A 25,497-nucleotide genomic window follows, 5' to 3' on the forward strand; every position below is an offset into this window, starting at 1 on the left:
AACAGAGAGATCTTGGGGTCCATATCCACAGGTCTCTGAAGGTTGCCACTCAAGTGGATAGAGCTGTGAAGAAGGCCTATAGTGTGTTAGCTTTTATTAACAGGGGGTTGGAGTTTAAGAGCCGTGGGGTTATGCTGCAACTGTACAGGACTTTGGTGAGACCACATTTGGAATATTGTGTGCAGTTCTGGTCACCTCACTATAAGAAGGATGTGGAAGCGCTGGAAAGAGTGCAGAGGAGATTTACCAGGATGCTGCCTGGTTTGGAGGGTAGGTCTTATGAGGAAAGGTTGAGGGAGCTAGGGCTGTTCTCTCTGGAGCGGAGGAGGCTGAGGGGAGACTTAATAGAGGTTTATAAAATGATGAAGGGGATAGATAGAGTGAACGTTCAAAGACTATTTCCTCGGATGGATGGAGCTATTACAAGGGGGCATAACTATAGGGTTCATGGTGGGAGATATAGGAAGGATATCAGAGGTAGGTTCTTTACGCAGAGAGTGGTTGGGGTGTGGAATGGACTGCCTGCAGTGATAGTGGAGTCAGATACTTTAGGAACATTTAAGCGGTTATTGGATAGGCACATGGAGCACACCAGGATGATAGGGAGTGGGATAGCTTGATCTTGGTTTCAGATAAAGCTCGGCACAACATCGTGGGCCGAAGGGCCTGTTCTGTGCTGTACTGTTCTATGTTCTATGTAGATCCCCCCCCCCAAACCCCCCCCCCCCCCTTCAGGGAAGGGACGTCACATCCCCCCCTATTCCCACCCCCCCCAGGGAAGGGACATCACATCCCCCCCCCCTCAGGGAAGAGACGTCAGATCCCCGCCCCATCGCCCCCCAGGGAAGAGATGTCACATCCCACCCCCCACCCCTACGACCCCCCCCCCCCCGCCCCCCCCCCACCCCCCCCACCACCCCCCCCCCCCCCCCCCCCCCATCCAGGGAACGTCAAAGGCAGTGCAGACAGCAGTGCTGTCAGCGCTGCCTCTGACCTTTGCGCTCGGGCGCGCTGAGTGCTGTCGGCCCCTAACTGCGCATGCCCAGTTCGGTGCTCCAACAGATGCAAATGCGCTAGGCCCCCCCCCCCGCGCCAAAAAAAGGCGTATGGGGGCGCTGGAGCGCGGCTGCCGGGCACGGGTCTGATTTACGACTGCACCCGGCACTTAGAGCCGATTTGGTAAAATTGGCCCCTATGTTTTGAGCTTTTGACCAGCACAATGCTGGCTGGCTTTTTCTCTCTCTCTCTCTTAAGTAATCTTTATTTCGCTTGCTGTAAAATGCTTATAAAAGGTGCTTAAATAAAGGAGTATTTACTTCGAACCAGTCGTGCTCAAATTTATTCTGCACAAGAAGAAAACAGACCCTACGCCAACTAAGATCAAAGCAAATTACTGCGGATGCTGGAATCTGAAACAAAAACAAAAAGTGCTAGAAAATCTCAGAGGGTCTGACAGCATCTGTGGTTTCGAGTCTGCATGATCATTTCAGCTCTGATGAAAGATCAACCAGACACAAAACGTTGACTCTGTTCTCTCTCCACAGATGCCATCAGACTTGCTGGGAATTTCTAGCATTTTCTGTTATTGTTTCACATATTCAACTATTGGGTGGCTGGTTAGCTCAGTTGGCTAGTGTGTGAACCAGGTTTAACACCAACAGAAGAGGGTTCAATCTGGTTGAGGTATTTGAAGTAAAAGTCATTGCACATTGAGATGGTTTGCTGAATAATTACTGAGGAATAAGTTGAGTAACCTATGGACAGAGAACATCCCTGCTGTGGAGGGATTGTCTTATGAGGAAAGGTTGAATAGGTTGGGATTCTATTCATTGGAACTTAGAAGAATGAGAGGTGATCTCATTGAAACATATAGGATTTTGGAAGACTTGACAGGGTAAATGCTGAGAAGACGTTTCCCCTCATGAGACAGTGGCGCAGTGGTTAGCACTGCTGCCTCACAGCACCAGGGATTCGGGTTAAATTCCCGGCTTGGGTTACTGTCTGTGTAGAGTCTGCACATTCCCCCACCCCGTGTTTGTGTGGGTTTCCTCTGGGTGCTTCTGTTTCCTCCCACAGTCCAAAGGACATGCTGGTTAGATGCATTGGCCATAATAAATTCTCCCTCAGTGTACCCGAACAGGTGCTGGAGTGTGGTGACTCGGGGATTTTCACAGTAACTTCATTGCAGTTTTAATGTAAGCCTACTTCTGACACCAATAAATAAACTTTAAATTTTAGTCTAGGACAAGAAGACATAGTCTCAGAATAAAGGGGGGGGGCGCAATTTAAGACCGAGATGAGGAAGAATTTCTTCTCTCAGAGGGTTGAGTCTGTGGAACTCCTTGCCAGAGACAACTATGGGGTAAGTGTCCTTGTGCATATTTATGGCTAAGATAGATAGATTTTTGATCGGTAAGGAAATCGAGGATTACAGGGAAACGGCAGGAAAGTGGACATGAGGAATCAGACATGATCTAATTGAATGTTGGAGCAGGCTCGAGAAGCTGAATGGTCTATCCTGTTCCCATTTCTTATAGTATTATGGTCTTAACCGAAGAAAAATCTTCTACAACTATGGCTATTGGGCCAAGTCATCAAATACTCTAAAATTCAATTTTATCCTCATCAGTGATCATACAAATATTCTTTCTGAGATCCTAAGTTGCACGAACATTCTGGGAATGTTTTTGGTTCTTTGGTATAACTTTGGCAATAGCTGTTGAGATATTTCATTTATATTAGAAAGGAATGTTTAGTACAGAACGTTGCAAGTAGCCCATATCTACTGCTAACAAAGGTGTTCATGCCTTGCATCGTTATTCGTTGACTGTAAGAGTTTTGTCATGGTTAAGCTGACAGCAAAGAAAAGTCATCCCAGTGTGACATTGACTGACTCCTGCCAGAAAAGAATAAAATGTAATGTGTCCACAGGGTGCGACTTCATGCTGATCCATCGAACACTATCATTTCACGCACAGAAATAACTACAGGTGCCAAGGCTAATTACTAAACAACTTCTGCAAAGCCAAGTTTTAAAGAGGTGCGTGTTTTATTGGTGCCTGTTTAATAAAGCTGCTTCTGTGAGGAGGTGAGAAGAGTCATTGTGCACGTGGCAACATCGCAACCATCTGACACAATGGAGGTCATTTTATCCCTCCTAAGTGAGAAAGTTGGAACTTAGCAGGATTTCAAACTAAACCTAACTCCCCTGCTTTTAATGGAAGTAGACCATTTAAGGGACGTGATGGTGTAGTGGTATCATCACTGAGTTGGTAATCCAGACACCCAGGGCAAGATCTGGGGACTCAGGTTCATCACGGCAGAGGGTGAACTTTGAATTCAGTAAATATCTGGAATTAACAGTCGAATGATGACCATTGTCGATTGTCGTAAAAACCTATCTGGTTCGCTAATGTCATTGAGGGAAGGAAATCTGCCATCCTGACCTACATGTGACTCCAGGTCCACAGCAATGGTTGACTCTCAAATGCCCTCTGAAATGGAGGACAACGAGGAATGGGCAATAAATGCTGGGCCCATCCAGCGACGCCCACATCACTACACAAATAAACAAAAAAGCTAGCAAGATGAGACAATGGAGAGGATGTTGGTGACTGGTTTGCTCAAGGAAACACGTGCTTCCAGTCCTGCCATCCGAAATTTCTGCTGCTGCTCCAAATGCCTACCTCAGAAAATATTGGAACCAAAATGATGCGTTTCCAACAGCAATATGCGTGTCTGTATGCATATTGGATTATGTTCTCTAAATACTTTCCCATGAATGCTTGCCAGACCCAATTTCTCCACAGGTTAAGCTGGGGAGAAAAGTTGGCCGAGAAGACATTCAGTCAGTGTCCACCTCTCACCTCAAAATACACCTTATTCACATTTCCTTTTCCAAACAAGCTTCATTGCATTTGGCTTTTTTTCTCCATAATTGTGGAGTTTGCACATTCTCCCTGTGCCTGCGTGGGTTTCCTCCGGATGCTCTGGTTTCCTCCCACCGTCCAAAGATGTGCGGGTTAGGTGCATTGGCTATGCTAAATTGCCCCTTAGTATCCCAAGATCTGTAGCTTAGATGGATTGGCAAGGTAAATATGTGGGGTTACCGGGATAAGGCCTAGGTGGGATTGTTGTCAGTGCAGACTTGATGGGCCGAATGGCCTCTTTCTGCACTGTCGGGTTTCAATTATCCTATAATTAGGCCCTTAGCTGGATATCAGTGGACATTTCTGAATCCCTAACCTTCACTGGTGTAAGGGATGTCAGAATGACCTCAAGAGGTTGAGGCCGACATTGCCAGTTTTTATTACAGAATCAATTGTGGAGCTGGATATGGTGCGACAGTCATTTCTATCCTCCTACTCTGAGGACTGCACCCCAGAGGAGTCACAGGTGCAGCAATGAGACAGACCTCTGCCACCGTGATTGATGCAAACCTCGCCCTTCTCTCTTTCAAAGATAGAGCTACGTTTTGTAAGTAATTACTTCGACAGTGTCACTCTGCTTTGACATAGAGAAGAAAACATGTTCAAAAAAAATTTCTAGGAAAATATCATCAAGCTGTCAAGCCTATAATTTGATACAAGCTGATGAATAACTGAAAACAAGTGCCTCCATCTGTCACTTAAAGTATGAAGGGCTATATCAGAGAGAACTAAATTCGATAAGCAACGAGATACACATTTATTTATTTAAATGCCTTTTGCATATGAGTGATGTTCAATAGAATTAGAAAGATAGAAGAGGTCATAAGTAAATCAAACTACAAATAATGATTTCTGTTTCGATTATGTGGTCTCCTCTACATTGGGGAGACTAAATGCTTTGCGGGACACCTTCGCTCAGTCCACAAGCATAACCCCAACCTTCCTGTCACTGCCATTTTAACTCAGGATCTTGCTCTCATGCCCACATGTCCATCCTTGGCCTGCTTCAATGTTCCAGGGAAACCAGGCGCAAGCTGGAGCAGCAGCATCTCATCTTCTGGTTGGGATTTGATTTGTTATTGTCACATACATTAATATACAGTGAAAAGTATTGTTTCTTACGCACTATACAGACAAAGCATACCGTTCATAGAGAAGGAACTTACATAGATGATTTGGAGTTGGGAACCAAGTATAGTGTGTCAAAGTTTACAGATGACACTAAGATGAGTGGTAGAGCAAAGTGTGCAGAGGACACTGAAAGTCTGCAAAGGGATATAGATAGTCTAAATGAGTGGGCAAGAGTCTGGCAGATCTTGGTAAATGTGAGGTCATCCATTTTGGTAGGAATGAAAGCAAAATGGACTATTATTTAAATGGTAAAAAATGTCAGCATGCTGCTGTGCAGAGGGACCTGGGTGTCCTTGTGCATGAATCACAAAAGGTTGGTCTGCAGGTGCAGCAGTTAATTAAGAAGGCAAATGGAATTTTGTCCTTCATTGCTAGAGGGATGGAGTTTAAAAACAGGGAGGTTATGTTGCAGCTGTATAAGATGCTGGTGAGACCACACCTGGAGTACTGTGTACAGTTTTGGTCTCCTTACTTGAGAAAGGATACACTGGCACTGGAGGGGGTGCAGAGGAGATTCACTAGGTTGATTCCGGAGTTGAGAGGGTTGGCTTATGAGGAGAGACTAAGTAGACTGGGACTATACTCATTGGAATTCAGGAGAATGAGGGGAGGTCTTATGGAAACATATAAAATTATGAAGGGAATAGATAAGATAGAGGTTGTTTCCACTGATGGATGAAACCAGAACTAGGGGCATAGCCTCAAAATAAGGGGAAGCAGATTTAGGACTGAGTTGAGGAGGAACTTCTTCACACAAAGGGTTGTGAATCTGTGAAATTCCCTGCCAGTGAAGCAGTTGAGGCTACCTTGTTGAATATTTTTAAAGCAAAGATAGATAGATTTTTGAATAATAAAGGAATTAAGGGTTATGGTGAGCAGGAGTGTAAGTGGAGCTGAGTCCAGAAAAAGACCAGCCATGATCTTATTGAATGGCAGAGCAGGCTCGAGGGGCCAAATGGCCTACTCCTGCTCCTTGTTCTTATCTACTTATGTTTATATGTTCTTAGGAGGAAGTACAGAATGTAGTGTTATGGTCATAGCTAGAGTGTAGAGAAAGATCAACTTAGTGCGAGGTAGGTCCATTCAAAAGTCTGATGGCAGCAGGGAAGAAACTTCTTGAGTCGGTTGGTACATGTCCTCAGACTTCTGTACTTTTTCCCGACAGAAGAAGGTGGAAGAGAGAATGTCCAGGGTGCGTGGGGCCCTTGATTATGCTGACTGCTTTTCCGAGGCAGCGGAAAGTGTAGACAGAGTCAATGGATGGGAGGCTGGTTTGCGTGATGGACTGGGCTTCGTTCACGACCCTTTGTAGTTTTTTGCGGTCTTGGGCAGAGCAGAAGCCATACCGAGCTGTGATACACCCAGAAAAGATGCTTTCAATGATGCATCTGTAAAAGTTGGTGAGAGTCATTTTTTTAACCTCTTAAGAAAGTAGAGGCATTGGTGGCTTTCTTAACTATTGTGTTAGCATGGAGGGACGGGGACAAGTTGTTGGTGATCTAGAAACTTGAAGCTCTCAACCATTTCCACTTCGTCCCTGTTGATGTAGACAGCGGCCTGTTTTCCACTCCGCTTCCTGAGGTCGATGACAATCTCCTTCATTTTATTGACATTGAGGAAGAGATTATTGTCGTCGTACCATTTCACCAGATTCTCTATCTCTTTCCTGTACTCTGTTGCAGCCCTTGGGACTCAACGTTTGAGTACAGCAGCTTGAGATTGTGATCTTTCTCCTTCATCTTAAATATTTTAAAAAATATTCCACACATATACTGCCTCAATACAACTCTCCTACCCTCTCCTACACCAGGCCATCCGTCTTTTGTTCTTAAACGTTGCTGCATTTTGTTGCAATCTCTCATCGCTATGCTTTAAAAAACTAACACCCTCTCCCTCTCAGTTCTGACAAACAGCCAAAAGGATTCAGAACATTAACTCTGCCTACTTTCCTTACAGATGTTGCCAGACCTGCTGAGGTTATCCAGCATCCTCTGTTCTTGTTTCAGATGCCAGTACCTTCAGTATTTAGCTTTAGTTAGATTATGTTCTGTTAGATTAAGATAAAGGTAAACCATAGAGGTTCTTTTGCCGTTTCAAGTATGTTTGTGTCCTTCCAAACCATTGTGCTTCTCTGTCTCAATTCACTTATTACAAGCTTGAAAAGATGGCAAACGTTAGCAATATACTGAAAATAAGCAAATCCCACATCCAGATCATTGCTATATATTGTGAAAAGGTGGGTCCCAGGTATTGATCCTTGCGGTGTCCCACTGGCCACTGCCTGCCAATATGAGAATGGGACATTTATTCCTACTCTGTTTTCTGCCTGTCAGCCAATCCTTAATCCATGCCGGTAAATTGCCTCCTGATGCGCGATAAATCACATGGGAGGCAGGATGTACTCGGGAAATAAAGGCTTTTATTGCCAACAATAACAGAGCTACTATATACAGTATACAATCCCAGACTAAAGGGTCACCAGGCAGAGCAGTGACCTTTATATCTCTCCCAGGAGGCGGAGCCAACTGGGGTGTACCATAGGACTATATTAACAGGTAGAACAGCCCAACCCTAACCCCAACAGTAACATATCTACAGACTCATAGTACTGGCCAGACCATGGCTCAGCACTACCTGGTGGGAACCAACAATGGTTCACCAAATTCACCCCTCCTTTGAAAACAAAGGCCGGCGGGGTACAAAACACAGAACAATTTTTCATCTGTCCATAAGTTCAAACGGTCTGGGGGACCGCACCGTCGCTGTGACCTCCTCAACACCGGTGATGACACCGGTTCAGGCAATCGCGGTGACGTTCTCTCCAAGGCGGTGTCCAGCAACTCCTCCAGTTCCTCACGGGCCAGTAGACCACGAGGTGGTGACAATCCGCTGAACTCGGGCACGCCTTGAAGTGGCGACCATCTCCTGGACTCAGGCAAGCTGTACACGGGTACACGGGTACAGTGGTGGTCCCGATACTGCCCGTGCTGTGTCAGGAGGGGAAATAATGGTTGGGGGGTCCCTAACAGGGGGTGTGGGAGCGACAGGGGTTTCCAAGCCCCCCGCTGGCGCCAGATCGCGAATCGAGACCGTGTCCTCTCGCCCGTCAGGATATGCCACGTAGGCATACTGAGGGTTGGCGTGGAGGAGATGGACCTGTTCAACCAAAGTGTCGGACTTGCAGGTCCGAACATGCCGCCGCAGGAGGACAGGTCCTGAGTACGTCAACCAAGACGGTAATGAGGTCCCAGAGGAAGACTTCCTAGGGAATGAAAACATTCTCTCATGGGGAGTAGCGTTGGTTGCCGTACACAGGAGTGAGCGTATGGAGTGGAGAGCATCAGGGAGTACCTCTTGCCAACGGGAGACTGGAAGACCTTTAGACCTCAACGCCAGTAAGACAGCCTTCCAGACTGTAGCATTCTCTCGTTCAACCTGTCCGTTACCCCTTGGGTTGTAGCTCGTGGTTCTACTAGAGGCAATCCCATATGAGAGCAGGTATTGCCTCAAGTCGTCGCTCATGAACGACGAGCCCCTATCGCTGTGGATATAACAGGAGTAACCGAACAGGGTGAAAAGATCACAAAATGCCTTGATAACCGTGGCAGCGGTCATATCAGAACAGGGAATGACAAAAGGGAATCGTGAGTACTCATCAACCACATTGAGGAAGTACACGTTCTGATCTGTCGAGGGAAGGGGGCCCTTAAAGTCCACACTCAGTCTTTCGAAGGGACGAGTGGCCTTAATGAGGTGTGCCCTGTCAGGTCGGTAAAAGTGCGGTTTGCATTCCGCGCATACCCGGCAGCTTCTGGTTATGGACCTGACATCCTCCACCGAGTAGGGTAGATTCCGGGCCTTTATGAAGTGGAAGAGCCGAGTGACCCCCGGATGGCAGAGGTCATTGTGGAGAGCCTGTAATCGATTCTCCTGCACACTAGCGCATGTTCCACGCGACAGGGCGTCCGAGGGCTCGTTGAGCTTCCCTGGACGGTACATGATATCATAATTGTAGGTGGAGAGTTCGATTCTCCACCTCAAGATTTTATCATTCTTGATCTTACCCCGTAACGTGTTGTTGAACATGAACGCCACGGACCGCTGGTCCGTGAGCAGAGTGAACCGTTTTCCCGCCAAGTAATGGCGCCAATGCCGAACGGCCTCCACAATGGCCTGGGCCTCCTTTTCCACCGCCGAATGTCGAATTTCAGGGCCTTGGAGGGTGCGAGAGAAAAAGGCGACGGGCCTGCCTGCCTGGTTAAGTGTGGCGGCCAGGGCGAAATCAGATGCATCACTCTCCACCTGGAAGGGGATGGACTCATCGATAGCGTGCATCGTGGCTTTCGCGATGTCGGCTTTTATTCTTGCAAAGGCTAAGCGAGCCTCTGTTGCTCGGGGAAAAGAGGTAGACTTGATGAGCGGACGGGCTTTGTCCGCGAAATTGGGAACCCACTGTGCATAGTATGAGAAGAAGCCTAAACATCTTCTCAGTGCTTTGATGCTAGTGGGCAGGGGGAGTTCGAGGAGGGGACGCATACGGTCTGGATCAGGGCCAAGGACCCCGTTTTCCACCGCGTATCCGAGGATAGCTAGGCGGCGCGTGCGAAATACACACTTCTCCCTGTTGTAGGTCAGATTCAGGCGAGATGCAGTGCGTAAGAATCTAAGAAGGTTGGCATCGTGGTCCTGCTGGTCATGGCCGCAGATGGTGACGTTATCCAGGTACGGGAAGGTAGCCCACAGCCCGTTCTGGTCCACCATTCGGTCCATAGCACGCTGGAAGACTGAGACCCCATTCGTGACACCAAAAGGAACCCTTAAAAAATGGTACAGGTGACCATCCGCCTCAAAGGCCGTGTATTGTCGGTCCTCTGGGCGAATGGGGAGCTGGTGATAAGCAGATTTTAAGTCGATGGTGGAGAACACCCGGTACTGCGCAATCTGGTTGACCATGTCAGATATGCGCAGGAGGGGATACGCATCGAGCTGCGTGTATCTGTTAATGGTCTGACTATAGTCTATGACCATCCGGGGATGGTTCCCATTCTTAACCACCACGACTTGCGCTCTCCAAGGACTAGCGCTAGGTTGGATGATCCCTTCCTTGAGGAGCCGCTGAACTTCAGATCGAATGAAGATCCGATCCTCAGCGCTGTAACGCCTGCTCTTTGTTGAGATGGGCTTGCAGCCTGGCACGAGATTCTGGAATAGGGAGGGTGTGGTAATCCTGAGCGTTGAGAGACTACATGTGGAGCGCGTTGGGCAATTTAGAGGCTGCAAGTCTCCCACTGAAAGCGGAGGGAGTGGCCCATCGTACTGCAGGGTTACACTCTTCAGGTGGACCATAAAATCTAGTCCTAGGAGTATCGGCGCGCAAAGGTGCGGTAACACAAGGAGCCTGAAGTTCTCGTAAACCGTGCCCTGCACCGTCAGATTGACCACGCAGCTCCCTAGCACGGTGACAGACCGGGACCTTGACGCCATCGAAATTGTCTGCTTGACAGTCCGAATCTGGAGACCACACCGCTTCACGGTGTCAGGGTGAATGAAGCTCTCCGTGCTCCCGCTGTCAAACAAACAATAAATCTGGCGTCTGTTTACCTGTATGTCCATCATGGACTTGTCGAGTCTGTGAGGCTTGGCCTGGTCCAGGACGATCGACGCCACCGTTGGTTCGTGGGTGCAACTGCAGGCAGCTGAGATGGTTGATGATGACCCCTGCTGGTCATTCGTGGTCGGTGCCGACCAAAATGGCTGCCCCCATAGGTCGCACGTGGACGATGGCGCCAAAATCTGCGGCCCCTGCAGGTCGCACGTGTCTTGCGACTCCGTCGTTCGGAATGGCGACGTCCTGGAATCACACGTGGTGGAAGACCTTGAAGACGCAGAAGACAAGGAGGCCAGCTCCGGGGAGTCACACGCCGCACTGCTGTTTCTGGATGGAGGTTTGGTCCGGCATACCTTGGAATAATGTCCCTTCTTGCCGCAGGCAGAGCACAACACCGCTTTAGCTGGACATCGCTGCCGAGGGTGGTTCGCCCCCCCCCACAGAAGTAACACCGCGGGCCACCTGGAGCTGCTGCCGTCGTCAGGTCCGAGGCTGGAAACGCAATCGCGCAGTTTTTCGGTCCCGCTGAATAAAGTGGAGTCTGCGGCTGCCCCTGCCACAATGTCTCCACACGGTCGTCGGGGTACATCTCCAGACTTTTGGAGGCTGTTTCTAGAGCGTCAGCTAACTCTATGGTTTTAGTGAGATCGAGGTTACCTTGCTCCAACAGCCAAAGGCGGATGTACGACGAGCCGATTCCCGCCACGAACGCATCTCGAACTAGGTCGTTCATGTACTGGGCTGCCGACACTGACTTGCAGTTGCAGGCTCTGGCTAGCTGCTGAAGCTCGCACGCGTACTGTTCCGTCGTTTCGCCGGGCTGCCGCCGTCGAGTGGCTAGAAGGTGTCGAGCATGGATCTCATTCGGCGGTTTGTTGTATCGCTTTTTGAGAAGCTCGAGGGCCCCTTTGTAGTCGGTGGCTCCACGGATCGCTAAGTATACAGCGTCGCTTACCCTCGCGTGGAGGACCCGGAGTCTGTCGGCGTCGTCGGTGACCGCTGTGGAGGCGTCGAGGTAATCTTGGAAACACTTCAACCAGTGGTCGAAAGTGTTCGATGCTCCCGCCGCACGTGGGTCCAACGTAAGTCGTTCAGGTTTAAGCATTTGCTCCATGTTTTCTTTTGTTAAAAGAATTTACTTGTTGGCAACAAAATTGATGCGCGATAAATCACACGGGAGGCAGGATGTACTCGGGAAATAAAGGCTTTTATTGCCAACAATAACAGAGCTACTATATACAGTATACAATCCCAGACTAAAGGGTCACCAGGCAGAGCAGTGACCTTTATACCTCTCCCAGGAGGCGAAGCCAACTGGGGTGTACCATAGGACTATATTAACAGGTAGAACAGCCCAACCCTAACCCCAACAGTAACATATCTACAGACTCATAGTACTGGCCAGACCATGGCTCAGCACTACCTGGTGGGAACCAACAATGGTTCACCACACCTCCTATCCCATGTGCTTTTATTTTGCTAATCAACTTCCTGTAGGGTACTTTATCAAAAGCCTTCTGGAAATTCAAATGTACCAAGCCCATTGACTGTCCTTTATTAATTTTGTTAATAATATCAAGGAACTCGAACAAGTTCATGAAACATGATTTCTCATTCATAAATCTATACTGATTATGCCCAATTAGATCATGATTGTTCAAGTGACAATTTATCACATCCTTCGTAATAGATTGCAGCACTTTCCCTATTACTGATGTAAGGCTAACAGGTCTGTGGTGCCGTGTTTTCTCTTCTCCCTTAGAGCGTGGGGTCACATTTGCAACCTTCCGATCTTCAGGAACCATTCCAGAATCAATAGACTTTTGGAAGATGATCACCAACACATCCACTATCTCTATAGCAACCTTTTGCAACAACCTAGGATGCATAATGTCAGGTCCCAGTGACTTGGCAACTTTCAGTCCCATTAATTTCTCCAATACAACCTTCTTACTTTCTGATTTCCTGTATCGTCCTCAGACACAAAACTATCACTTTGCTTCTTTGCCATTTCTCTGTACCTCATTATGAATTCTCCTGACTGTCTGAAATAGATCCCATTTGCCTTAGCCAAACCTTTCCCTTTTACATATCTAAAGAAGCTTTCACAGTCCATTTTTATGTTTTTTGCTCGGTTGCATTCATATGCTGTTCTCACTTTCTTTATCAATTCCTTGGCCTTCCTTTGCTGTATTCTAAAAATTTCCCAAACCTCAGGTTTATTACTATTTCTGGAAACTTTATAATCCTTTTCTTTTAATCTTATCCAATCCTTAACTTCTTTTGTCAGCCACGGTTGACTGGCGTTTTTTGGGTTCTTGCACCGTGAGCGAATGTAAGCTATATCCTAATTCTTTTTGAATGTTATAAAGCGGAGGTTGATCCCCCTCTGAGAACTAACACCGAAACACCCAAAGAGGTCCTTTAGGGATGAATGAGCATAATGAGTGGGCAGCATGGTTGTTAGCACTGCTGCTTCACAGCGCCAGGGACCCGGGTTCGATTCCAGCCTCGGGTGACTGTGTGGAGTTTGCACATTCTCCCCATATCTGCGTGGGGGGATTAGTCACTTTATAATCTGTAAACAAATGTGTGCAAAGTGATATGACTTATTCTTCAGCAACTTGTAGAAGCTAAATACAAAATAAATCCCTGACTTTCACGCTAAAATCAACCACATAACAATTTATTTATCTAACAGTGAACAAATTAACTAAACTATTAACAAACCGAATAAATCCCTTTTGACTATTAACTATTCCCGAATAAAACAAGATTCTAATGGTATGCTATTCAAATAAATACAATTCCCACTCATTAACAAAATAGAATTTAGTCACTCTCTAAATTACAACCAGGTTTGTGTTTTCCGGAATATTCTGGGCCTTCTCTGTCAATTCTTCAGTCTGTAATTTCTTTCTTCTTTAGTACCTTTGCTACCTAGATGGTGCTTTCTCTTAAGACATAGAGGAAACTATGAGAGCCAGCGACTCAAGAGAGAGAGCTGAGAGCTGTTAGCTCTGGCGGGTGGAAATTGCTCTCCCTCTTTGTCCCACTGCCCCCTTCTTTTATACCTGTGATGATAGATCAATATTTCTCACAATAGGATTGGTTGGTTCTAGGTTGTCAAAGCCATCAGCTTTAAATTTAATAGGTTTTTGGTACCTAAGTGCCTGATTCAAATTGATTGGCTAAATTCAAAAACCCGTTGTTTTGGTAAAAACTACTGCATGGCTTTTCGATACTAATGTTTCAGTTTGGGCTCTCTGTGTACTTACATTTTAAATCTCTAAGCACAGAAAAAGCACCACCTTTTAACAGGACCATGCAATGCTTTTCCCCCCTAGCATTTCACAATTTTACCAACACCAAATTCTAATCTCCTATCCCCCAATTTTGCAACAGTTGACTATCCATTACCGATGCACAGTCATAACTTTTAGCATATTATCACAATCCACCTCAGGCAATTTGTCCCTCAAACCTTCATCATTTCCTTTATTCAACTTTAACACCTTGGGGTTTCAGATTGAACTTCTTCACTTTCAAATATAATATAAGATTCTATCATATTCGTAGAATCCCTGCAGTAGAATGGGAGGACATTTGGCCCATCGAATCCAAACTAATTCTTACTCAGGCTTACCACATAACAGCATTTATTTACCCCGCTAATCCCCCCAACCTATGTTGGGGGATTAGCGGGGTCCCCCCCAACATAGGTGGGGGGCCACTAAGGGGCAATTCAGCATGGCCAATCCACCTAATCCTCACATCTTTGGACTGTGGGAGGAAACCAGAGCACCCAGAGGAAACCCACACAGACACGGGGAGAGCGTGCAGACTCCACACAGACAGTGGCCTGAGGCCAGATTCGAACCCGGGTCTCTGGCACTGTGAAGCAGCAGTGTTAACCACCATTCCAACGTGTCACCTACTCACTATGGTCAGTCATCCCTAAAAGTTATTTTGCAGATTATTAATTAGCTCTTTTTCAGTACATGTTACTGGATCTGGAATAGCCTGTCCACCATTCAGTTCCTCAACATACTGCTCCAAAAAACCATCCTTAACACACTCCAGACATTCGTCTTCCACAACATTAGTGCTCACTTGGTTTAACAAGTCTATGTGCAGATTGAATTCACCCACGATCATTATGTTACCCATGCTACATGCTTCTCTCCTGATTACTACCATGCCCCACATTGCCATTACTATTAGGCGGCCTATAAACATCTCCAACCAATATTCGCTGTGTTTTGCAGTTTCTTAGCTCCACCCAAACAGATTCCACAAATTGTTCTTTCGATCTAAGATCCTCCCTTGCTACCTCACTGATCCCATCCCTTATTATCAGCGCAACTCCGCCTCCTTTCCTTCCTTGGGATTCTTTGTTCAGGAAAATGATGGAAATTCAGGAGGATCAAGGTGCTCACTTACCTCATAACTTCATAAGATATAGTAACAGAATTAGGCCAATCGGCCCATCGAATCTGCTCCACCATTCGATCATGGCTGATATGCTCCTCATCCCCATTTTCCTATCTTCTCCCCATAACCTTTCAACCCATTACCAATTAAACATCTGTCTAATGCATCCTTAAATTTACTCACTGTCCCAGCATCCACTGCACTTTGGGGTAGCGGATTCCACAGAGTCACAACCCTTTGGGAGAAGTAGTTTCTCCTCAACTCTGTTATAAATTTGCTATCCCTTTTCTTAAGACTATGACCTCTCGTCCTAGAATGCCCCAGAAGAGGAAGCATCCGCTCCACGTCTACTTTATCCATACCTTTTATCATCTTGTATACCTCAATTTGATCTCCCCTCATTCTTCTGAATTCCAGAGAGTATCGGCCTAAACTGTTCAATCTCTCTTCATACGACAAACCCCTCATCTCTGGAATCAATCGAGTGAACCTCCTCTGAACTGCCTCCAATACCACTACATCTTTCCTTAAATAAGGGGACCAAAACTGTGCACAATACTCCAGGTGCGGCCTCACCAAAGCCTTGTATAGTTGCGACAATACTTCCTTACCTTTATATTCTATTCCGTTAGCTATAAATACCAACATTCCATTCGCTTTCTTCATTATCTGCTGTACCTGCATGCTAGTTTCTGTGACTCATACCTGCCATCAGTGAACATTGAACACTCAGGGCTGAATTTAGGGCTGCCTCAGAAGTAGGTGCTGTTGCCATAACCGGTCAACTGCAATCACGCAGTGGTCTGCTAATTAACGGCTGGAGGCACAGGGCCCATAAAATGCTTGCAAGGCGGCAGACTATCAGGTGCTGATCTCAACAGTGGCTGGTGCAAGGGCAATTTTAAAATGTCTGCCAGCCCTGCATTCATTCCGGTCGTGCATGCTTCCAAACGATGCAGTAGAACCACAGAAAACACTCTGGAGCCGAGTCCATTTGCAGTCCCTGCTGCTGCCGCAGTGGATGTCTCCAGCATCTGATCTGCTGCAACCCATCCACACCACCTCCCCTCAACCACCACCATCCCTCCCCCTCCCCCACCAGCTCTGCACTGCTCCTCCTCCACACAGCAGTTCAAGAAGGCTAGGTGTATGAGTTCCAATGCCCATTTGTCTCTCCCTTTCTCATGCACCGCCCTTGGAGTAAGCCTCATAGAATCATAGAATCATAGAAACCCCACAGTGCAGAAAGAGGCCATTCGGCCCATCGAGTCTGCACCGACCACAATCCCACCCAGACCCTACCCACATATCCTACCCGCTAATCCCTCTAACCTACGCATTTTAGGACACTAAGGGGCAATTTTAGCATGGCCAATCAACCTAACCTGCACATCTTTGGACTGTGGGAGGAAACCGGAGCACCCGGAGGAAACCCACGCAGACACGAGGAGAATGTGCAAACTCCACAGAGACAGTGACCCGAGCCGGGAATCGAACCCAGGTGCCTAGAGCTGTGAAGCAGCGGTGCTAACCACTGTGCTACTGTGCCGCCCTCCTCTGGGACACTGCTCTTGTTACTTCCCTTTGCACCAGTGCCAATCCCCCTGTGTGTCACTTGCTGAGAGTCTACTACCACAATCAAATCTCAGTGTTGCTGAGAGCACATCAGCAGACTAATCTACCCTTTTTAGATGGCTGCCATTGCAGGCAAGCAATGACCTCTGCTACCCTCTCTTCCACTTCAGGTCAACAATGAACCAAGCAATCATCTCAATATCTGAATCTCAATACTGCTTGATGCAGAAGAACAATTAAAGAATCCTTCTTCACTGGACAGTATTCAGATTCAAATGTTAATGTGCTGTATGCTTTTTTGATTGACAGTGCAGCCATCTATTGAGCTTTTGAACTAGCTGAACAGATGGCTGACTTATTTGATTGAAAGCCCAGCCATCTGTGCAGACTACGTCAAAGGCGTATTCATTTTTAAAGGTCTTGTTGACATTGTTTCCAAATGAATACAGTACTCTAACGCATCGGAACACTTTGACAATGCTGATTAATTTAAGGCTATTTGCCATTTAAGAACAAAGACCTAGGTTCAATCACTGCATTTAAAACATACCTAAATTATCATTCAGCATCTAATTATCAGTGAAAAGATTCCTGTTTCTAGAACAGGATTCCCACATAGTTTGCAACCCCTCTGACCTATCGTGATCTAGGTAAAGTCACCATAGTCCCAGATAACCATAGGTTGAGTGGTGGGGATTTAACCTGAGGGTCACCATAACAGAGTGGCACAGTGGTTAGCACTGCTGCCTCACAGCACTAGGGGCCCGGGTTTGATTCCTGGATTGGGTCCCTGTGCAGAGTCTGCATGTTCTCCCTGTGCCTATGTGGGTTTCCTCTGGGTGCTCCAGGTTCCTTCCATAGTCCAAAAGCCATGCTGGTTAGGTGCATTGGCCATGCTAAATTCTCCCTCAGTGTACCTGAACAGGCGCCGGAGTGTGGCAACTAGGGGATTTTAACAGTAACTTCATTGCAGTGTTAATATAAGCCTACTTGTGACACTAATAAATGAATTTTAAACTTTAAACCTCAGATGAGGGGTCAAGTTGAGAAGACAGGGTCTTCATAAATACCCTCAGCCAGTACGGGAATTGAACCCGTGCTGTTGACATTGCTCTGCATCACAAACCAGCCGTCCAGTCAACTGTACCAACCAACATCTTTTCAAGGACTACATTGTCTTTTGAAGCCTTCCCAAGCCACCCAACCCCATGTTAAGATTACGGAGTAAGGGATGTCACATCCCAAACCCTTAGCCCAAGCTCCTGAAAATAACAGAGAGCAGGAATGGGGTCAGGAATCCTGGAATTGTGCCCCCGCGGCTTGTTTTTGCCCTGCCCGATGAGTTTGGCCCCCAGCATAGAAATAGAAATCATAGAAACCCTACAGTGCAGAAGGAGGCCATTCGGCCCATCGAGCCTGCACCGACCACAATCCCACCCAGGCCCTACCCCCACATATTTTACCCGCTAATCCCTCTAACCTACACATCCCAGGACTCTAAGGGGCAATTTTTTAACCTGGCCAATCAACCTAACCCGCACATCTTTGGACATCTGAAGACATCACAGAAGGAGACTATTCAGCTGGGTTTTCTCACTTAGTCCCATTCTCCAGACCTTCCTGCACACCCTTTAACATTTCTACTTTTCAAATATTTATTTATTTTGAATGCTATTTTGGATCCTGCTTCCACCACTGTTTCCAGTGGAGCATTACCTCTCCGAACTACCCTCCGCATGGAATGGTTTTCCCTTCTAAACGCTCCTTTCATTATTTTGGTGCCAATTTTAAATTTATGGCCTCTAGCTACCAATCCACCAATCAGCAAACGGTTAGTCCCCAATAATTAAGCAGACCCCGTATCAACAACTTATTTTAACATAGCACCTCTAACATAATAAACCATCCCAAGGTGCATCACATCAGCATTATAAAACAGAGTATGAAATCAAGCCACATAAGGAGATAAAAAGCCAGATGATCAAAAGCTTGGTCAAAGAGGTAGGTTTTATGATGTGTCTTAAAAGAAGGAAGTGAGATAGAAAGACTGAGAGATGCAAGGAAGAAATTCAACAGTTTGGAACCGTAGCACCTGAAGATGTGGCCACCAACAAGGGAGCAATTATAACTGGGAGTGTGCAAGAGGCGGGATTAAAGGAGCGCAGATATTTTGGAGGGTTTTGGGACAGGAGGGATTTTAAAACAAGGATGGCAATTTAAAGATCAAGACATTGCCTGACCAGGAGCCAAAATTGGTCAGTAAGCACAGGGGTGATAGGGGAACAGGACTTGGTGTGTGTTAAGACATGGGCAGCTTTGGATGCCATTAACCAGGTAGAGGTGGGTTGGCATAGTCAAGTCTGGAGGTATCACTTGGTTGGATTGAGTATTAAACCACAAAAAGATGCAGCATGCTAATCTTAGCTCTTGTTACATTTGTCCATTTTTAGCTCAATTTCAAATTCAATGTCAAGTTATCCACACTGGGTGAGAGTTTCAATAACAGATTGTAATGACTTCAATCAGGCATATGAGGTTGGCTACTTAATCAGGGAGTATGAACTCCCTGATTAATGCCCACAGGCTCCCAAGCGTGCTCTTTTTGCAACCTTGTGGAGTCCGTGGACCATGCCTATGTTCTATGTTATAGGCTGCACAACTTTTTCAGTTTTCTCTACAGGTCCAGGCAGCGGGCGATCGACGGGGTCGTCCATCCTGACTGTCTGCCTCCTACCGCAGCTATATTCGGGGCCAGGTGTCCCTGGAGAGGGAGCATGCGGTGTCCACGGGCACAGCTGACGCCTTCCACGCCCGCTGGGCACCGCAGGGGTTGGGGTGTATTATAAACCCCGAAAATCACATAATGATTTAATGTTTTAAGTTTCCTTTCGACTTTGTTTTTTGTTTGGGCTGTTCCCCCTCCTTTTGGGGAGCTGCCCCTTTTAATTTGTCCCTAAGTTAATTTGAGTTTGTTTATTTGGTTGATATTGAAAGATATCCCTGATTAATGCCCACAGGCTCCCAAGCGTGCACTTTTTGCAACCTTATGGAGTCCGTGGACCATGTCTACGTTCTATGTTATAGGCTGCACAACTTTTTCAGTTTTCTCTACAGGTCCAGGTAGCAGGCAATCGACGGGGTTATCCAACCCGACTGTCTTCCCCGCTACCGCGGCCGGGTGTGCCTGGAGAGGCAGCATGCGGTGTCCATAGAACCATAGAAAATTACAGCAGGACAGAAAAATTTGCTTCTTAAATTTCTTTCCCCTAATATAAATAAAGAACTTTGTCTTGACCTGCGTCTTCAGCCTGTGTAATTACTTATGTCAAATAATTACAATTAGGACCCTTCTTAAGGGGGTTGTGTCAGTTATTTTGGAGTTGTTGACCAGTTTTAGCTGGTTTTCCAGGTTAACGTGTATAATGCATATTACCAGTCGACCATCACATGTCATTGCCAGGAAATAAGATCAGATTGCTTGACTGGGGAATGAACTGTCTCCTGGAGAGACCAAAAAGAAAAAAACAATTATTATCTGTTATATCCTATTGTACTGAGGCGTCTCCTCAATAACTACTCCACAATAAGGTGTCAGCTCTTTATTAGGCGTATTACACACTCCAAACATAAACTGCCCACTCTGAGTGGATCCCAATAACTCATCCTACATATGAGGTCACATGATCTATTCCCTTAAAGGGGCTATGCCCCAATATACAAAACAATATCAACTCGATTTAAAAACTATTGCTATAGCAGTTAAAGGTTTGATAACGACCGGAATTCTGGGGCAGCACAGTGGTTAGCACTGCTGACTCACAGTGCCAGGGACCAGCTTGGGTCACTGTCTGTTCAAAGTCTGCACTTTCTCCCCGTGTCTGCATGGATTTCCTCCGGGTGCCCCAGTTTCCTCCCACAGTCCGAAAGACGTGCTGGTGAGATGCTAAATTCTCCTTCAGTGTACCAGAGCAGGCGCCAGAGTGTGGCGACTCGGGGATTTTCACAGTCATTTCATTGCAGTATTAATGTAAGCCGATTTGTGACACTAGTAAATTAACTTTAAAAAACAAGTTCGTCTCCAGCCGGGATTCTCCAGTTCCGCTGCAATGAATGGGGCTTTGGCTGAGTGCCAAATTTTCCGTTCTTGCTGGCAGCAGTGTTGGGGCGAACGAGACCTGAGAATTCTGATCAACATCAATTCTGAATAGTATTATCTAACCCTCTCAGTCTCACTAAGGGGCGGGCGGGAAAAAATATATTGTCTTGGACAGTACAATATGTGGAATAGGAGCACTTGGATTACCTGCAGGGAGATTATATTGGTTTAAAAGGGTGAAAAAAACCTAAATAGCTGAATAAGTGTTTTAAACGTCATTGGGTTACACATGAATGCAAACGTCGGCAATTTTCTCTCAGAATTTGAAAGGCAAAGTATTTTGTGAGGTCATTTAAATAATTCATTCCACTTGTATTGATCAGCTGGTAATTAATGTTACCCATTACACAATGTTCGAGAATCAGCAGTGATATTAGATAGGCACTTTTTGGAGGTTAATTTTCTAAGCAGTTACCATTGATCAGCTACTACCTTTGCCATGTCTGAGAAAAAGGCCATGGCCTAATTAGTATTTAGCCAGCACCGCTTTATGTGGAGCTGTCAACAAAAACACACAGACTAACACAGTCTGCTGAACTGGCTTGCAAAGGTGCAGAGCCCACGCTGTTTCCAATTATCCATTCAATGTTTCAAACCATCCTAGTCTGAATAATTGTACTTTTATTAATTAGTGTCACAAGTAGGCTCATATTAACATTGCAATGAAGTTATTGGGAAAATCCCCTAGTCGCCACACTCCGGCACCTGTTTGGGTACACTGAGGCAGAATTTAGCACGGCTAATGCACCTAACCGGCACGTCTTTCGGACTGTGGGAGGAAACCGGAGCAGCCAGAGGAAACCCACGCAGACACGGGGAGAATGTGAAGACTCCGAGCAGACAGCGACCCAAGCTGGGAATCAAATCCGTGTCCCTGGCGCTATGAGGCAGCAGTGCTAACCACTGTGCCACCCACACGGATAATTTGAAGTTAGGGAAGAAAGTGGACACCTGTCTTTTGATATCGGACTCCAACTGTTTTATTTTAAATGGGTTGCGTGGTCACAAACACTCCAGTGCTGGTTTTTCCTCTTGTGCAGGGGACTTCCTTCCAGCTTACCTATCTTAATTGTTACAAAGGGACTGCTGGATGAATCATAATTAAAAAACAAGGAACAAATAGGCACAAGTGCAGATTTTGCAAAGGTTTTTGTTAACCTGTGCGATAGTTGCGCAGCACAGGGGGATACATTTTCATCTTTGGCACTTGCAGCTTGCAAAGCTCCGTGACAAAGGCACTGAAAGTGAGATTATCCTTATAATTTTGCTGTCAAGGTAACAGTGAGGCAAATAGCACGCACCATCATTTATGCATAAATGGCACAGCAACTTCAGGTGAGGAGCAAATACATTGTTAAATGCCAGCTGTTGCTTTTGGAGTTGTTACATGGGAATGACATTTTGCCCTGATTCATCCTTGATGTGCAATGAAAAGCACGAGGTTGCTATATTTCCATAGTAGATACAAGCTGGATGCACTAAGAAAGCTAAGTCTTGTCAGTACATGTACAACCACGACCACTTCCATCTAGAAAGACAAGGGCTGCAGATACGTGGGAACACCACCACTTGCAAGTTCCCCTCCAAGCCATTCACCATCCTGACTTGGAAATAGATCGCCGTTCCTTCACAGTCGCTGGTCTAAATCCTGGAATTCCCTCCGTAACGGCATTGTGGGTCAACCCACAGCACGAGAACTGCAGCGATTCAAGAAGGCAGCTCACCACCACCTTCTCAAGGGCAAATATGGATGGGCAATAAATGCTGGCCAGCCAGCGACGCCCATGTCCCACAATTGAATATTTTTTTAAAGTACCTTTTTAACAATGTGACAATTATTAATTATGACCAATCAACCTCTCTGGGATTGAAAATGAACTATTACAAAGCAGGAGGTTTATTCCTTCAGGTATTAATTATTGTTGGAGATTTGAAAAAATAAAATTTTAAATGTTGAACTTTTTTATACTTGTGTCATTTTTCTCTCTCTTAATCTAATCTTTGATTTTCTATTACTCTTCTTAGAAGTGATTTGGCAATAATTTCACCTACTCTAATTTATACATCCCTATCAGCCTTTCCTATTTATTTCACGATTCTTTAATCTGATGGGTTAAGGAGATGTAGGCCGGACTTTTACTGTCCAGCCTGCTATGGGAATCGGAGCAGGCGAGGGGAGGACCATGGAAAGGTCCGTTGACCTTGGGCGGTTTCGGGACGAGCGAGGCTATAAAATCCCACTCATAAAGTTGCTTGTCCTATTCACTCAGGTTCCAAATGCCCCATTTCCCACATGGTGACATTAGCAGCTCACACAAATAGCACAAGAATATGCAAAAAAATCTAAATGATCAAAGACAGGAGTAATAAATGGCAGATGCTGTTAGATGCCCTGCTGCGGCAAAACCTTTGTCTTATTGCCCTTGAGAAAATATCCTAGGTGTGAGGGTGAAGCAGCCACAGGAATTCAGGAGGGTGGCAGAGATCACAGACACACATTTTTCATAGCCTGTCAGTCTATCTCAGTGGAAATAATAAAAAACTGGTAGGAGCACCAGCATCAGATTTAATGAACAAATCCAGAGATCAAACACAGTTATAAACAACATGCTATGTGCCCTACACTACGCTCTGACAGTCTTTGCAGACATTATCTGTAGCAGGAGACAGGGAGCTCAGTTCCCAAGGTCACAGAGAGTGGGAAAGGGGAATAAGTAAAATAAAATTTATTTATTATTCAGAAATAGGCTTACGTTAACACTGCATTGATGTTGCGGTGAAAATCCCCTAGTCGCCACACTCCGGCGCCTGTTCGGGTACACTGAGGGAGAATTTAGTATGGCCAATCCACCTAATTAGCACAATTTTCAGATTGTGGGAGGAAACCAGAGAACCCGGAGGAAACCCACGCAGACACAGGGAGAATGTGCAAACTCCACACAGACAGTGAACCAAGCCAGAATCGAACCCGGTACCCTGGCACTGTGAGGCAGCAGCGGTAACCATTGTGCCACCATGCCACCCCAAAATCAAAGTGGAGAATGTGGGCATTGATCCCACTACCTCTCACATGCTAAGCGAGCACTCTACCATTTAAGCTAATTCCCCCAAGCTGTCCATGCTGCCCTTGACTGCACAAGGGGTGGGAAAGCTGGATGCCATATCTTTTGTTCCAACAAGGAGTGGAAATGGCCATTGTTTCCTAGGATGTTAAAAAGTCCTAAATGATAGTTCCTCAGCTAGAGGAAACAAGCTCAGTATTCACCCTGCCATTCCCCTTCAGAATGTTTCAATGCGATCACCTCTCATTCTTCCACACTCCAAAAACTAGGCTTAATTTGCTCAGTGTCATATCAAAAGGCAACCCTTTCATCCCACGTACAATCTAGTGAACTTTTACTGCACTGTTTCCAAGGCAAATATATCCTGCCTTAGATGTGGAGACCAAAACTGTGCACAATACTCCAGTTGTGGTCTCGCCGAAGCCTTATGCTATTGCAGCAAGACTCCCTTGTTCTTGGACTTTAATCCACTTGCAGTAAAATCTCACAAGCCATTGGCTTTCCGAATTGTTTGCTGTATCTACTTGAATGCTACCTTTCTGGTACAAGTACATCCACCTCTGAGCGGCTTTTAGCAAAATTCTGCTTTTCTATCCTTGTTACGGAAGCCTCACGTTTAGTCATGTCATACTCCATCTGCCACCCGGCTGCCTCACTTAACTTGTCTATATCTCTTTGCAGCCCTTGGTCTTGAGTGGTAGGGTGGGATTTTCCGGCTGTGCTCACCCCAAAACCGGAAAATCCCGCCCGAGGTCAACGGACTGCATGATCCGCTCCCCTGCCCACTATGATTCCTACGGTGGGCAGGAAATTCCCCCTTTAGTGTTTTGTGTGGCACCTTATCAAATGCCTATTGAAAATGCAAGCATGCAACATCAGCTGGCTTCCATTTATCTAACCTACTAGCTACATCCTCAAAAAACTCTAAGAGCGAGAGGGCAGGACCATAAAACGCAGCGAGCTGTACAAAAGTACATTGACTTCATCAGCAATATAAAATCCCGTTTGCATAAAATTCCGCCCTAATAGATTTGTCAAGCATGACAGTAGTAGAGATAGTGACTACAGAGCACATTGCATAAGCTAAAAACTAACACTTTACCTATTGTACGTGTATATGAAAAGCTACACTTCTTGACAGGAGATACCTTCTACTTTTACAAGAAGTGTGTAATTTAATGGTTGCTGGATCTGCAATGGATGTTGGGAACAAAAGTAACGCGGTAGGAAACTCAAGTCAGTTATTAACATCTCCCTGGTATGAACTGCACATGGTCATCTTATAATGCGCATGCAGAAAGCATCACAACTTGTCCTCAGAGAAATAACCTGAGCTGTTGAGTTGCTCAGCAGGTGGTGCAACATGTTTCCAGCAGATGTACAAATTGCTATAAATATAGATCTTATTTAGACAGACATTTCATATTTGGATGGCTTCATTCTGATTTTGTTCCTTTGTTCTTTATGCAGTTACTTGGATCTTACTCAACAGAAACACTTGAAGAAATTTCCATGAAATGGACATAGTCTCCCAGTTGAAGGTGCAGTATTGATACTATAAGCCCAACCATATTAGTGGCATGGTGGCACAGTGGTTAGCAC

General features: G+C 46.0%; 1 protein-coding gene and 1 long non-coding RNA gene across 4 annotated transcripts in view; one reads left to right on the forward strand and one right to left on the reverse strand.

Annotated features, from left to right (window-relative positions):
• Positions 1–25,497, forward strand: part of LOC144496165 (uncharacterized) — a 462,102-nt gene that overhangs the window by 355,071 nt on the left and 81,534 nt on the right. The gene's annotated exons all lie outside the window — the stretch shown is intronic.
• LOC144496164 (coiled-coil domain-containing protein 102A-like) overlaps positions 1–25,497 on the reverse strand; it is a 528,300-nt gene that overhangs the window by 263,749 nt on the left and 239,054 nt on the right. The gene's annotated exons all lie outside the window — the stretch shown is intronic.

This window comes from Mustelus asterias, chromosome 7 (genome assembly GCF_964213995.1).
Source record: "Mustelus asterias chromosome 7, sMusAst1.hap1.1, whole genome shotgun sequence".
NCBI lineage: Eukaryota > Metazoa > Chordata > Chondrichthyes > Carcharhiniformes > Triakidae > Mustelus > Mustelus asterias.